The 13,993-nt window shown below is 40.8% G+C and overlaps 1 non-coding gene across 1 annotated transcript; it reads left to right on the top strand.

Moving 5' to 3' along the window:
• The first annotated feature begins 3,499 nt into the window (after positions 1–3,499).
• Positions 3,500–3,602, top strand: LOC115899352. Its single transcript, XR_004059080.1, has one exon. It is a non-coding gene; the product is annotated as a U6 spliceosomal RNA (small nuclear RNA).
• Positions 3,603–13,993: the final 10,391 nt, after the last annotated feature.

The raw sequence follows: 13,993 nt of genomic DNA, 5'->3' as shown, positions 1-13,993 counted from the left end.
CCCAGCAATGATGAGGCAGATACCTTGGCCAAGATCCAGTGGTTGGAGTCAGCACTTACACAAGATATAGCCCTATAGCTGCACTGAAAATTGGGCCATGCGACGGGTAAACTAATGCAACAGGTCAGTAAGCACTGGGGTCTATCCTTGCCCACATAGGATATCTGAGAGGCCTGCCAGAAGTGCCCTGCATGCGTACGGACATCCACCAGACAGAGGCAGCTGCCCAGGGTTACACAACAAGTTGACGGTAGGGTGGATGCCCTTGGCTAGATGGCAAATAGACTACATTGGGCCACTTCCAAGGTCACAGGGGCATACACATGTTCTGACAGCTGTAGACATGGCCACCAGTCTGTTATTTGCCTACCCTTGCAGGACGGCTGACCAACACCACACCATTCAGGCCCTGCAACACTTCGGTGCCCTATATGGTTGTCCCCTGATCACTGAAAGCGATAGGGGAACACATTTTACTGGACAGCAGGTACAACAGTGGGCACAACAGATGAATATAAAGTGGAGGTCCCATGTTCCACAAGCTGCTGGTATGACTGAATGATATAATGGACTCCTGAAAAATGGGTTACGCTTGCATGTTACTCCCCCATCTTTGCGGGGCTGGAGTTCGTGGTTGGACCTGGTGCTCCAAACCTTGAATGAATGGCCATGGAAAGGTGGCCTGGCCCTGGTGGAGGCACTGCTACACCGGGCCACTGCCCCCATCCAGTTACAGATACACACCAGGGATGACCTCCTCCGACTAGGTATGGGGACGAACAGTAACCTGTTGTTGCCTGCCCCAGCGACCCTAAAGTCAGGGGAACAAAGAATCTGGCTTTGGCCATGGACCCTCCAAGCCCCACATTGCCAATGGTTAGCTATTGTAGCCCCTGGGAGGAGGGCCTACAGTATGTTTACATGTCATTCCTTAGGTATCTAATATATGCCCTCTGTGATTGACCGTTCATAGAAGAATGGCCAGGGAAGGAATCCTCCTCTGGAGTCCACATGTATTATCTGTGTGACCTATTATGAGCTCCCCAGTGACTTTGGCACAGATACAGGACCCAAAGGAACCATGGCGAGCTGAGAAGGTGTGGCGCCATTGCCTAGGGCAGAAGGCCTTGGTGGCTGCATTGTTATCCAGGAATGAAAGGTTGGCCTGTATTTTGCCCAAGGGGTGTGATTTACCCTGGTTAGTAACTGTGCCTGCTTTATCGTTTTGACCATAGGTTGACATGCTCCAATGGCATTGTGGACTGGGCCCACACCTACACTGAGGTGACCAGTGTTTCCAACTGCTGAATCTGCACTGCTCTTCCAGCAGCAGCTGTGGATGGCCTGCCCTGGCACATACATCTAGCTTCTATGGAAAACTGGACATGGTTAGACAGTTGGGGTCCCATGGCCAACGTTTGGAATGCAACATGACAAGCTTTGGATAGAGGATCCCACAAAACCCATAGCGTGCCCACCCCCAGCTCACTCATAGCGACTATGATGGATGGGGCTGGTTAGTGGGAGAACATGTGGTGCCCCCACCACAGGTACCACAATGTATACAGCAGCATGGGGGCAAGGCCACCATGGGGTGGCTACCTGCCATAGCCTGCACAAATATAACATATGTCATCACACCACAGGTACGGTGGAATAGGCGGCCTCATCAATGCTGGGCCCCTGTGGACGTAATGCCCCCCTGGAAATTTATAGACCTATGAAGAGACAGGATGGTCATCTTTGCCAGTGAAATGGAATGGCTGCTGTACCTAGGGGGTCCTTATGTGCCTGCCGCTGTTATTCCCACATTACCTAGATGCCCAAATAACTGGGAGGCACTACGTTCCCAGTTTTTGTGAGTGCGACGAACCCCCTGGTGGCTCTGCCCCTTAGCATTAACCATCCCTGGAGCAGGTGTCACCTGTAGAAATGCAAGTTACCGCCCTTGCAGAGCACACTGCTTGAGCCTTGAATTACACCCAAGTTGCCCTCCTTCTGTTGACAGATGAGGTTGATCAAACCAGGAAGGTGGTACTGCAGAACTGGGTGGCCCTCAACATATTAACTGCTGCCTAAGGTGGCACCTGTGCTCTTTTGGGAACGCAATGTTGTGCCTTCACCCCTAACAATGAACAAAACATAACAGCAGTTTTGCAAGAGTTTCCCAGGAAATCAAGGCAGATGACAGCCTTACTGATGACCCCCTACAGACATGGTGAGCATCTTTAGGCTCTGGCCTATGCTGGACCCTAATAATTATGGGCAGCATAGCAGGAATATTAGTAGTGAGTTATTGCTCCCTATATTGCTGCTGTGGCCTATGAGTCCAAAGTTCCACCCTGTGGACACATCTCCCCACTACAAGGACTCCCTCGGCCTAGATGGTGGAGTGTAAGGTAAATGGCTGTGCTGCAATCAGGAGTAGGCTGAGATAGACATCTGGTACAGTCTGACACAGCAGGTTTGGAGCATAGGTGCACAACCCCATGCAATATGTAATCACATTTATGTAGCCATTTGATGTAACCTGCTTGTGTGAGCTCATGTGAGGCTTTGAGCCATTATCGTCTGTAATATAACTGCACTGCTGACTCTGTAAGAGGGGAGAGAATAAAGCCATGTCCCAACTGCATATGATCCCTGGAGTGTTCTTTCCATTACCCTCCACCTGTCCACAAATTCCCTTCAGACCCCAGCTCAGGTAGGAACCTGACAGATGGTACTACATGACTGTTGCCATTTCACTTATTAGTGAGGGGCTAATTATTGTGTGTGTGTGTGTATACATATATATATATATTTTTTTTTTTTTTTTTTTTTTTAAGTGGGCAAGGCATGGTGGGTCACACCTATAATCTCATCACTTTGGGAGGCTGTGAGGGAAGATCACTTGAGCCCTGGAGTTCAAGATCAGCCTGGGCAACACAGCAAGATCCCATCACTACAGAAAAATTAAAAATTAACTGGGCATGGTGGCATGTGCCTGTAGTTCTAGCTTCTTGGGAGCTTGAGGCAGGAGGACGACTTCAGCCCAGGAGTTTGAGGCTGTAGTGAACTATGATCACGGAACTGCACTCTAGCCTGGGCAAAAGAGCAAGACTCATCTCAAAGTCTCAACAAACAAAAGCTTATAACATTTCCTGGAAGCCTCATCTTCCTCAGATATGATGTTCTGGCTTTCTATTATAGTGGGTCACTGGCTTTCTGAATTATTTTCTAAGAGCTTTACATTTGTGTTCCTGGCATATTTTGTAAGTAGGTCCTGGCCAAGCTTCTTAGGAACAAGTCACTCATTTTTTTCTCTCTTCAGGTGTCTTTGCAGCACAGTACTTCTGTGAAATACAAAGTTAAATCTTAGACAATGTGCTATACAATATATCTTCAATATTTGAAAATAGAGACTCATATTTGCATCTTAGGATTAAATCACTAAATTGTTTTGCCTACAATATAATAAGCCCATATTACTTTTAACCGTAAGACCCAACAGCTATGCTTGCTTTGGCAGCACATTTACTAAAACTGGAATGATACAGAGAAGATTAGCGTGGTCCCTGTACAAGGATGACATGCAAATTCATGAAGTGTTCCATATTTAAAAAAAAAAAAAAAAGATCTAGTAGCTGGCACAGAGTAGGTCCTTTATTATTACTGCTTGGTTTATTATTAATCTATCAAGGTATAGTGAGGCAAAAACTGATATTAACAAAAAAATAACATTTGGAGACATCATATTTATTGAGGCATTTTTAAGAGAAAACTGATATTTCATAAAGTTTTTATCAAGAACATTTTTATTTTTAAATAATTTGGGGCCAGGCACAGTGGCTCACCCCTGTAATCTAAACACTTTGAAAGTCAAGGTGGGAGGATCACTTGAGGAATTCAAGACCAGTGTGGGCAACATAGTGAGACCTTGTCTCTATAAAAAAATTAAAGAAAAATTAGCTATTTATAGTGGTGCACACCTACGTCCCAGCTACTTGAGAGGCTGAGTGGAAAGGATCCCTTGAACTCAGTAGTTGGAGGTTAGAGTGAGCCATGATTGTACCACTATACTCCAGCCTGAGCAACAAAGCAAGATTCTATATCTGAAAAAAAAAAATATGCATCTTTGCTGTATATGAGACAGTCCAAACGTGAAAACATTAAAAGATAACTTCCCATTCAGAAATCAGAAAACATTTTTCAATAACAAATAATAAAACTATTATGTTTTCAGTCAAATGTTACATGCTTCTTCTCAGATTCTGGGAATGTTGCACTTTCAACAAAGTGTCCAATCAAATAAAACCAAGACACACAGACATCTTCCCCCAAAAAATCAATGCAATTAAAAAAATACTGACATGCCATCTATGAAGACTATGAAGAAGCTATGCCCTGGTGATTTAATATTAGGATGGAGATGGAAGAACTGAGATGTCATGCAAAACTCTGAGCACCTTAAAACTGTGGCTCGAATGAAGCACTGCAGAAGAAGTAGAGGGAAGTCTTCACTTGGGAAGGCCCCAAGAATGATCTACATGAGTGAATCAAATAGCCAGGCACAAGGAGGTCTAGAACTGCTTTTCTCCCAGCACAAGCATGTCTGAGTCTCACGTTCGACAGCTGAGTTTTATTCCTATAGAAGTCTAGCTATTTGTGCAAATATCTGAGATGCATTTTCAGTTGCTTACGCAGAGAGCTCCAGTTTGCAAGTGGAAGGGTCACGCGGGAGCCCAGGCAGGAACCCCGCTCACCTGAGACTTGCTCCTCAGCGTGGGGCCTGCAGGTGCCCACCTTCCCCATGTGGACCACCTTATCAGAAAGAGTCTGAAATGTTGAAGTCCACAGGAAACAGTAAAAGAATGAGGGTTCTAGATTCTGCCACAAATAATCCTGTGTCCGCAGGCAATTAATTTTGCTGTACCTTTTTCTTCACATACTGCAAAGAGTTGAAAAGAAATCTTTGAGATCTCCCAAACATCCTCTGATTTTAGAGATGGGACTCATGATAACAAGGATAGGAGTGACTTTCCTGGCATCATTTCACCCATTCATTCACCCACTGAGTGTTTACTTTGTGCCAGGCATATTGGACCTCAGAGAGCTTACAGTGAGGAGACCAACAAGTTTCCTGCAGCGGAAGTCTGGAAGAAAGCGTAGAACAGAGAAAGCCTGCCATTCTCTGCAGGAACCAGGGACACCTTCACAGAGGAGGGAACATATAAACTCAGTTTTTTTTTTTTTTTTTTTTTTTTTTTTTTTTTTTTTTTTTTTTTATACTTTAAGTTCTAGGGTACATGTGCATAACGTGCAGGTTTGTTACATATGTATACTTATGCCATGTTGGTGTGCTGCACCCATCAACTCCTCAGCACCCATCAATTCATCATTTATATCATGTATAACTCCCCAATGCAATCCCTCCCTCCTCCCCCCTCCCCCCTCCCCATGATAGGCCCCAGTGCGTGATGTTCCCCTTCCCGAGTCCAAGTGATCTCATTGTTCAGTTCCCACCTATGAGTGAGAACATGCGGTGTTTGGTTTTCTGTTCTTGTGATAGTTTGCTAAGAATGATGGTTTCGAACTCAGTTTTGAAGTAGGCATTTGCCTTGGGCCAGGGAGGAACTACATTCCAGGAAAAGGAGACTATTCCATGACAAGCTCAGGAGGCATTAACACATTGAGTATTCAAATAGCAGCAAGTTCAGCCAGTGGAATACCAGACCAGAGAGGAAATGATTAAGGGCTTGGAATGTTCCATAGTTCCACAAGGAAATAATTTTAGTTGGCATATGAACTAACGTTTGTTACTATAATAGTTATAGCAGAGAAATGCAACTAGAATTTGAAACCTATGCCTTTAAGAAGAATGTTGCTTAGAACAAGAGTAAAACTAAACAGAGAGTAGTGTGAAATGCCTGTAAAGCAATAGTGGTGGTAAAACTTGAAAACAACAAAAGGTGGAAGATGAAAGGGGGAGGGAGGAAGGGAAGGCAGGGGGCAGAGGTTGAGAAACTATCAATTACTATGCTCAATACCTGGGTGACGGATCAATCATACCTCAAACCTCAGCACCATGCGAGGAACAGGCAGGTGCAATGCAGGAAAGGGCATAGCAGATGTGAGAGCTATTTAAAGGTAGAATCCACAGGAACTGGCCATTACTGGATATGGCTATTAAGGGAGAAGGTATCCAGGATGATTGTTCAGCTATCCAGTTGGACAACTGGGCAAACGGCAGGAATATTCTCCAGGACAGAGAACACAAGAAGAGTCAGGAGGAATGATGTTGCATGTTCACCATGAGCAGGGGCATTAATTTCAACCAACAGTCTGTAGTTCACAGGCTGGCTATAAACACACCCGTGGACACCAACTTGAATATTGGCAACGGGGACGCGGGGAAAGGAGATGCCCAGTGCTGTGACCTCTGGACTGGAACCCTGCTGAAATGATTAGGAGGGCTAAATGTTTCTCTTCTGCTTAATAACGTAAGTTCTATCTCACAGGCTCAGCAGCTGCCCTGTAGCTAGTTGTTGAGGGGGGCAAGACAGCTATTAATTAAGGTGTGCAGTCTAGCTGACACCTGATAGTACTGCTGTGTCCTCTGGCACACAGCAGCCCATGTCTCCAATTTAAAGGGCAGAAATTAAAAGCCATGCAACCTGACCTCACAAGCTTGAGCTCCCCTGAACTGTGGCTGGATCCCTAGACATACACGGGGCAGAATCCACGTCTGTACATTTAGTCCCTGCAGCCTGCAGAAACCTAACACCTTTTCCCACCCACTTCCAGTGCCACCAGGAAATTAGCACTCACCCAGGTACTGGGTCATAATTAAACTGAACAAAAAGACAGCTGTTCCTACCTTTCTTTTTTAATCACCAACATGCAGCCTTGGGGATTACCAGCTTTGGGTTGATTTAGGGAGGATTACTCTTTCATTAGTTTCCAGGGTCAGTTCCAATACACTGACATGAGAGCCCTTTAAGATGCCCTTCCATGCCAACAGTTCATCCCTTTCCATGACTGAAAGGTTAGGTTTTTGGAAGCCACTGGCAGCCTACTATTTGCCAGACCCCCAAATATCTGATTTTTTAACCAGAAACAACACCCCAAAATGATTCTGCACTGATTTTCTAGTGTATATGAGATGTCACTCTAAACCCCCAGTGTAGTCTCTAATAATGATGAGAAGGAACAAACATGGGAAAAGAACAAATGTGGAGAGCTCAAGCTTCTGCATAACAAAGAAAACCATTTACAGAGTGAAGAGAATTCACAGAGTAGGAGAAAATATCTGTATACCACACATCTGATAAGGGGTTAATATCCCAAATATATAAGAAACTCAACTTAATAGCAAGAAAACAAATAACCTGATGTTTAAATGGACAAAGGACTTGAATAGATATTTTTTAAAAGAAGACATACAAATAGCCAACAGATTTATTTAAAAATGCTCAACATCACTAATAATCAAGGAAATGCAAATTAAAATCACAATGAGAGATTCTCTTACACGTGTTAGAATGACTGCCATCAAAAAGACAAAAGATAACAAGTGTTGGCAAGAATGTGGAGAAAAAGGACCACTTGTATACTGTTGTAACGTGAATTAGTACAGCCATTATGGAAAACAGTATGGAGGTTCCTCAAAAAACTAAAATTAGAATACCATATGATCCAGTAACCCCACTTCTGGGTATATATTAGAAAGAATTGAAATCAGTACACTGAAGAGATATCTGTACTCCCATGTTCACTGCAGCATTGTTCACATAGCCAAGATATGGTATCATGTTAGGTATCCATTAACAGAGAAAATGTGGTATATATACACAATGGAATACTAGTCAGCCTTTAAAAAGAGGGAAATTCTGTCACTGGGACAATATTGTGAAATATTGGACTGTGTGAAACAATCTATGCACAGAAAGACAAATACTACACAATCTCACTTATATGTGCAATTTAAAATAGTCAAACTTACAGAAGTAAAAAATAGAAAGATAGTTACCAGGAGTACAGAGTGGATGAGAGATGCTGACCAAAGAATACAAAGTTGCAGTTAGATAGGAGAATAAATTTTTGAGATCTATTGCACAGTACGGTGACCATAGTTAATAATAATGTATTATGTATTTCAAAACTGCTAAAAGAATAGATTTTAAATGTTCTCAGTATAAAAAACATAAAGTATGTGATACATATGTTAATTAGCTTGATCTAATAATTCCACAGTGACTACACATATCAAAACAGTACATTGTGCCCCATACTCCATTAACATATATAACTGTCAATTAAAAGTAAAACTTTTTTTTTGGAGACAGAGTCTCACTCTGTCTGAAGTACGGTGGTGCAATCTCAACTCACCGCAACCTCTGCCTCCCAGGTTCAAGCAATCCTCCCACCTCAGCCTCCAGAATAGCTGGGACTACAGGCGTGTGCCACTGTGCCCACCTAATTTTTTAGTAAAAACAGGGTTTCACCACGTTCGCCAGGCTGGTCTCCAACTCCTGACCTCATGTGATCCACCCACCCAGGCTTCCCAAAGTGCTGGGATTACAGGTGTGAGACACTGCGCCTGGCCTAAAAATAAAACTTAAAAAAAAAAATAGTTGAAGAAGGATATACCATGCCACCGTTAATCAAAAGATAGCAAGAGAACCTATATTAATTTCAGGCAGAGCAAGCTTCAGGGAAAGGAAAGGTATCACAGATAAAGATGGGACACTGCATAACGCTAAGGGGGTCAATCTCCAAAAAGGCATAACAATCTTTAATGTATATGTGCCTAACAACAGAATACCAAAATGTGTGAGGCAAAAACCAATAGAAATGCAAAGAGAAATAGAAGAATCCACTATTATAGTGGACACTTCAAAGCCCTTCTATCAGAAATTGACAGATCCAGCGGGCAGAAATTCAGTAAGAACACTTGAATTCAACAACACCATCAATCAACTAAATATAATGGATATTTATAGACTAATTCATCCAACAACAGCAGGATACACATTATTCTCAAGTTCATGTGAAATACTCACCAACATAGACCATATTCTGGGCTCTTAAAACACCTTAACAAATTTTTAAAAAATAGATATCATGAAATTGGATCCTTATCTTATACCATATATAAAAATCAACTCAGAATGGATTAAGGACTTAAATATAAAACCTGAAATGTACAACTGAAAGAAGAAAACACAAGGGGAAAGCTCCATTATTTTGGCCTGAACAATAACAGAAAGATAGCTGGAAAATCTCAAATTACTTGGAGATTAATCAACACACTTCTAAATTACACGAGTCAAAAAAAATCAGGAGAAATTTAAAAATATTTTGAATTAAATGAAAATGAAAATACAGCTCATCAAATTTTGTGGGATGCAGCAAAAGTAGTGCCTGGGGAAATTAAAGCATTGTATGCACATATTGGTAAAGAGGAAAGCTCCAAAATCAATAATCTTCCACCTTGGAAAACAAGAAAAAGAAAAGCAATTAAACCTGACGTAAGCAGAAGACAAGAAATAACAATTAGAGTAGAAATCAAAAAAACTGAAAACAGGAAATCAATAAAGAAAATCAACAAAACCAAAAGCTGGTTCTTTGAAAAAAATCAATAAAATCAATGAGCCTCTAGCCAGGCTAACTAAAAAGCCAGGGTGGTGGTGGGAAGGGCAAATTACTAATATCAGAAATGACAGAGGAGACATCACTACAGATGTCACAGACATTAAAAGGATAATAAAAGAATTCTATGAACAACTCTATGATCACAAATCTGATAACCTAGATGAAATTGATCAATTCCTTGAAAGATAAAATCTGCCAAAACTCACACAAGAAATGACAATCTAAATAGATCTATGTTTATTAAAGAAGTTGAAACAATAAATAAAAATACAGAAAATTCCAGGCCTAGATGGGTTCACTGTCGAATTCTGTGAGCCATTTAAGGAAGAAATTATATCAATTCTCTAAAATCTCTTTCAGAAGATAGAAGTAAAAACAAAACAATCAGGATTTATCCTATGAGCCCTGATTTATCCTATGAGGCCAGCATTATCTAATACCAAACCAAACAAAAACATTGCAAGAAAACTACAGACCAATATCTCTCATGAACATAAATACAAAAGTCCTCTGCAAAATATTAACATATTAAGTCCAAGAATGTAAAAAAGAATTATATATCACAACCACAAGATTTATCCCAAGTATGCAAGGCTGGTTCAACATTCAGAAATCAATTAACATAATCTATCACATGAACAGGTTAAAGAAGAAAAATAACACTATATCTTTGTTGTTGCTGTTGTTGTTGTTTGTTTTTTGTTTTTTTTAGACAGAGTCTCACTCTGTACCAGGCTGCAGTGCACTGAAACAATCTTGGCTCACTGCAAACTCTGCCTCTCAGTTTCAAGTGATTATTGTGCCTCAGCCTCCCAGATTGCTGGAATTACAGGTGTGGGCCATCACACCCAGTTAACTTTTTTTGTATTTTTAGTAGAGACAGGGTTTTGCGATGTTGACCAGGCTGGCCTTGAACTCCTGGCCTCATGTGATCCACCCACCTCAGCTTCCCAAAATGCTGAGATTACAGATGTAAGCCACTGCACTCAGCCTATCAATAGATGCAGAAAATGCCTTTGACAAAGTCCAATACCCACCCATGATAAAAACTCTCAGGAAAGTAGGAATAGAGGGGAACTTGCTCAATTTGATCAAGAATATCCATTAAAAACCTATAGCTACCATTATACTTCATGGTGAGAAACTTAAGGTTAAGAAACTTAAGGTTAAGACCATAATGGTAAGGATGTCCCCTCTCACCACTCCTTTTTGTCATCATACTGGAAGTCCTAGCTAATGCACTAAGACAAGAAAAGGAAATAAAAGGGATACAGACTGGGAAGGAAGAAATAAAACTCTGTTCATAAATGACAGGGTAGTCTATGTCAAAAATCCAAAAGAATCAACAAAAAAATCCTGGAACCAGTAAGCAATTATAGTAAGGTTACAGGACACAAGGTTAATATACAAAATCAATTGCTTTCCTATATACCAGCAATAAGCAAGTGGAATTTGAATTTAAAAACACAATACCACTTATATTAGCCTCCTAAAACATAAAATACTTAGGTATAAATCAAACAAAATATGTACAACATCTGTATGAGGAAACCTTAAAAGCTCTGATGACAGAAATTAAAGAACTAAATGCAGAGATATACCATGTTCACGAATATGAAGAGTTAATATTTGGCCAGTCATGGTGGCTCACACCTGTAATCCCAGCACGTTAGGAGGCCAAGGCAGGAGAATCACTTGAGCCCAAGAGTTCAAGACCAGCCTGGGAAACATAGTGAGACTCTGTCTCTCCAAAAATTTTAAAAATTCACCAGGCATAGTGGTGTGCTCCTATTGTCCCAGCTACTCAGCAAGCTGGGGCAGAGAATCACTTGAGTCCAGGATCAAGGCTGCAGCGACCCATGATTACACCACTGCACTCCAGTCTGGGAAATAGAGTAAAACCCTGTCTCAGAAAAAAACAAAACAAAAACCCTCAATATTTTCATATCAATTCTTCCCAACATGAGTTATAGATTCATTGCAATCCCAGTCAAAAACCTGGCAAGTTATTTTGCATAAATATTTTTAAAAACTAATTCTAAAGTTTATATGGAGAAGCAAAAAGGCCTAGAATAGGCAACACAATATTAAAGGAAAAAAACTAAGTTGGAGAACTGACACTACCTTACTTCAAGACTACGAAGCTACAGTAATTAATTAGCAGTGTGGTACTGATGAAAGAATAGACCAACATATCAAAGGAACAGAATTCAGAACCCAGAAACAGACCCACATAAACATAATCAACTGATTTTCGACAAAGAAGCAAAGGAAATACAATGGAACAAAGATCATCTTTTTAACAAACAAGGCTAGACCCGGACATGAAAAAAAAAAATGAATCACAGGGGCTAAATGTAAAGTAAAAAACTATGAAACACCTACAGGATAATATCATAGGAGAAAACCTAGATGATCTAGGGATTTGTCTTGTCTAGAGACAGGTCTTGCTCTGTCGTCTAGGCTGAAGCGCAATGGCATGACCATAGCTCACCACAGCCTCAAACTCCTGTGCTCAAGGGAGTCTCCCACCTCAGCCTCCTGAGTAGCTGGACTACAGGAGCACACCACAACATCAAGTTTGTTTATTTATTTATTTAGACTAAGATGGTAGGCCATAAAATAAGTCACAATAGATTGAAAAGGATTAAAATGATTGAGACAAATTCTGACTATAATGAAATTAAATTAGAAATCAAGAGATCTGCAAAACCCCCAGATGTTTAGAAGTTAAACATGCTTGTAAGTAAACATGCTTGTAAGTAATCAATGAGTCAAAAAAGAAATCACAGGAAGACAAGAAAATATTTTGAACTGAATTAAAATGAAAACACACTATATCAAAATTTGTAAGATGGAGCTAATGCAGTGCTGAAAAGGAAATTTATAGCTTAAATTGTATTAGAAAAAAGGTATAAAAATCAATGGTTTAGGCTTCTACTGTAAATAGCTACAGAACAAATTAAACCCAAAGTATGTATAAGAAAGAAAATAGGCTGGGTGTCGTGGCTCACGCCTGCAATCCCAGCACTTTGGGAGGCCGAGGCAGACCAATCACCTGAGGGCAGGAGTTCAAGACCAGCCCGACCAACATAGAGAAACCCCATCTCTACTAAAAAAATACAAAATTAGCTGGGCGTGGTGGCACATGCCTGTAATCCCAGCTACTCAGGAGGCTGAAGCAGAAGAATCGCTTGAACGTTGGAGGTGGAGGTTGTGGTTGAGCCGAGATCATGCCACTGCACTCCAGCCTGGGCAACAAGTGTGAAACTCCATCTTAAAAAAAAAAAAAAAGAAAGAAAGAAAATAACAAAGAGGAAAAAAATCAAATTAACAGACAATGAACATTGAAAATCACTGAAACCAAATACTGGTTATTTTATTGTAAAACGTAACACAATAGAAAAGTACACAAACAAAAAAATACACATACAGCACAATGATTTATCAAATACCATGAAACTACCACGTGGTCTTTGAAGAAAGACCATGACCAGCACCCAGAGGCATCCTCCCATCATGTCCCCTCCCAATTCTGTCTTTCCCAAAGTAATGACTATCCTAACTCATGCAAATAACTTCCTTGCTTTTCATTATCACCAATGAAGGCAACTAAGAACTTGAAAGTCCAGAGTTATTTTACCTATTTTTTTAAACTTCATATAATTCAATATGTACTAGATATGTTTGTTGGCCATTCACATATCTGCCTTTGTGTGTTCAAATCAACCAAGCTGCCTTTGAAAAGATGAGCAAAAAAAGCTGACAACCTTCTACCTATGCTAAGCAAGGCAAGAGAAGGCTCAAATTACCAACATTAGCAATGAAAGAAAGGACATAAGTAGAAATCTTAGATATTAAAATAGGAAAACATCATGAACAACTTTATGTCAATTAGACAACCCACTTTACACAAAATAACTAAACCAGCTAGGTGTATAGGAATATGCCAAAATAGGCCGGGCACAGTGGCTCACGCCTGTAATCCCAGCACTTTGGGAAGCTGAGGCGGGTGGATCACCTGAGGTCGGGAGTTCAAGACCAGCCTAACCAACATAGTAAAACCCTGTCTCTACCAAAAATACAAAAAGTAGCTGGGTGTGGTCGTGCACGACTGTAATCCCAGCTACTTCAGAGTCTGAGGCATGAGAATCACTTGAACTTGGGAGACTGAGGTTGCAGTGAGCCAAGATCACACTATTGCATTCCAGCCTGGGCAACAGAGTGAGACTTCATCTAAAAAAAAGAAAGAAAAAAAAAAAGTATTTGTATGTATGTATGTATGTATGTATATATATTTTTTTCCCCAAAATAAATACTTAAGGAAATTTCTTACCTTTTAAAAACCTTCCAAACT

Source organism: Rhinopithecus roxellana, chromosome 8 (genome assembly GCF_007565055.1).
Source record: "Rhinopithecus roxellana isolate Shanxi Qingling chromosome 8, ASM756505v1, whole genome shotgun sequence".
Taxonomy (NCBI): domain Eukaryota; kingdom Metazoa; phylum Chordata; class Mammalia; order Primates; family Cercopithecidae; genus Rhinopithecus; species Rhinopithecus roxellana.
The sequence above is the reverse complement of the archived record's forward strand: the minus strand, read 5'-3'. Positions and strand labels throughout refer to the sequence as shown.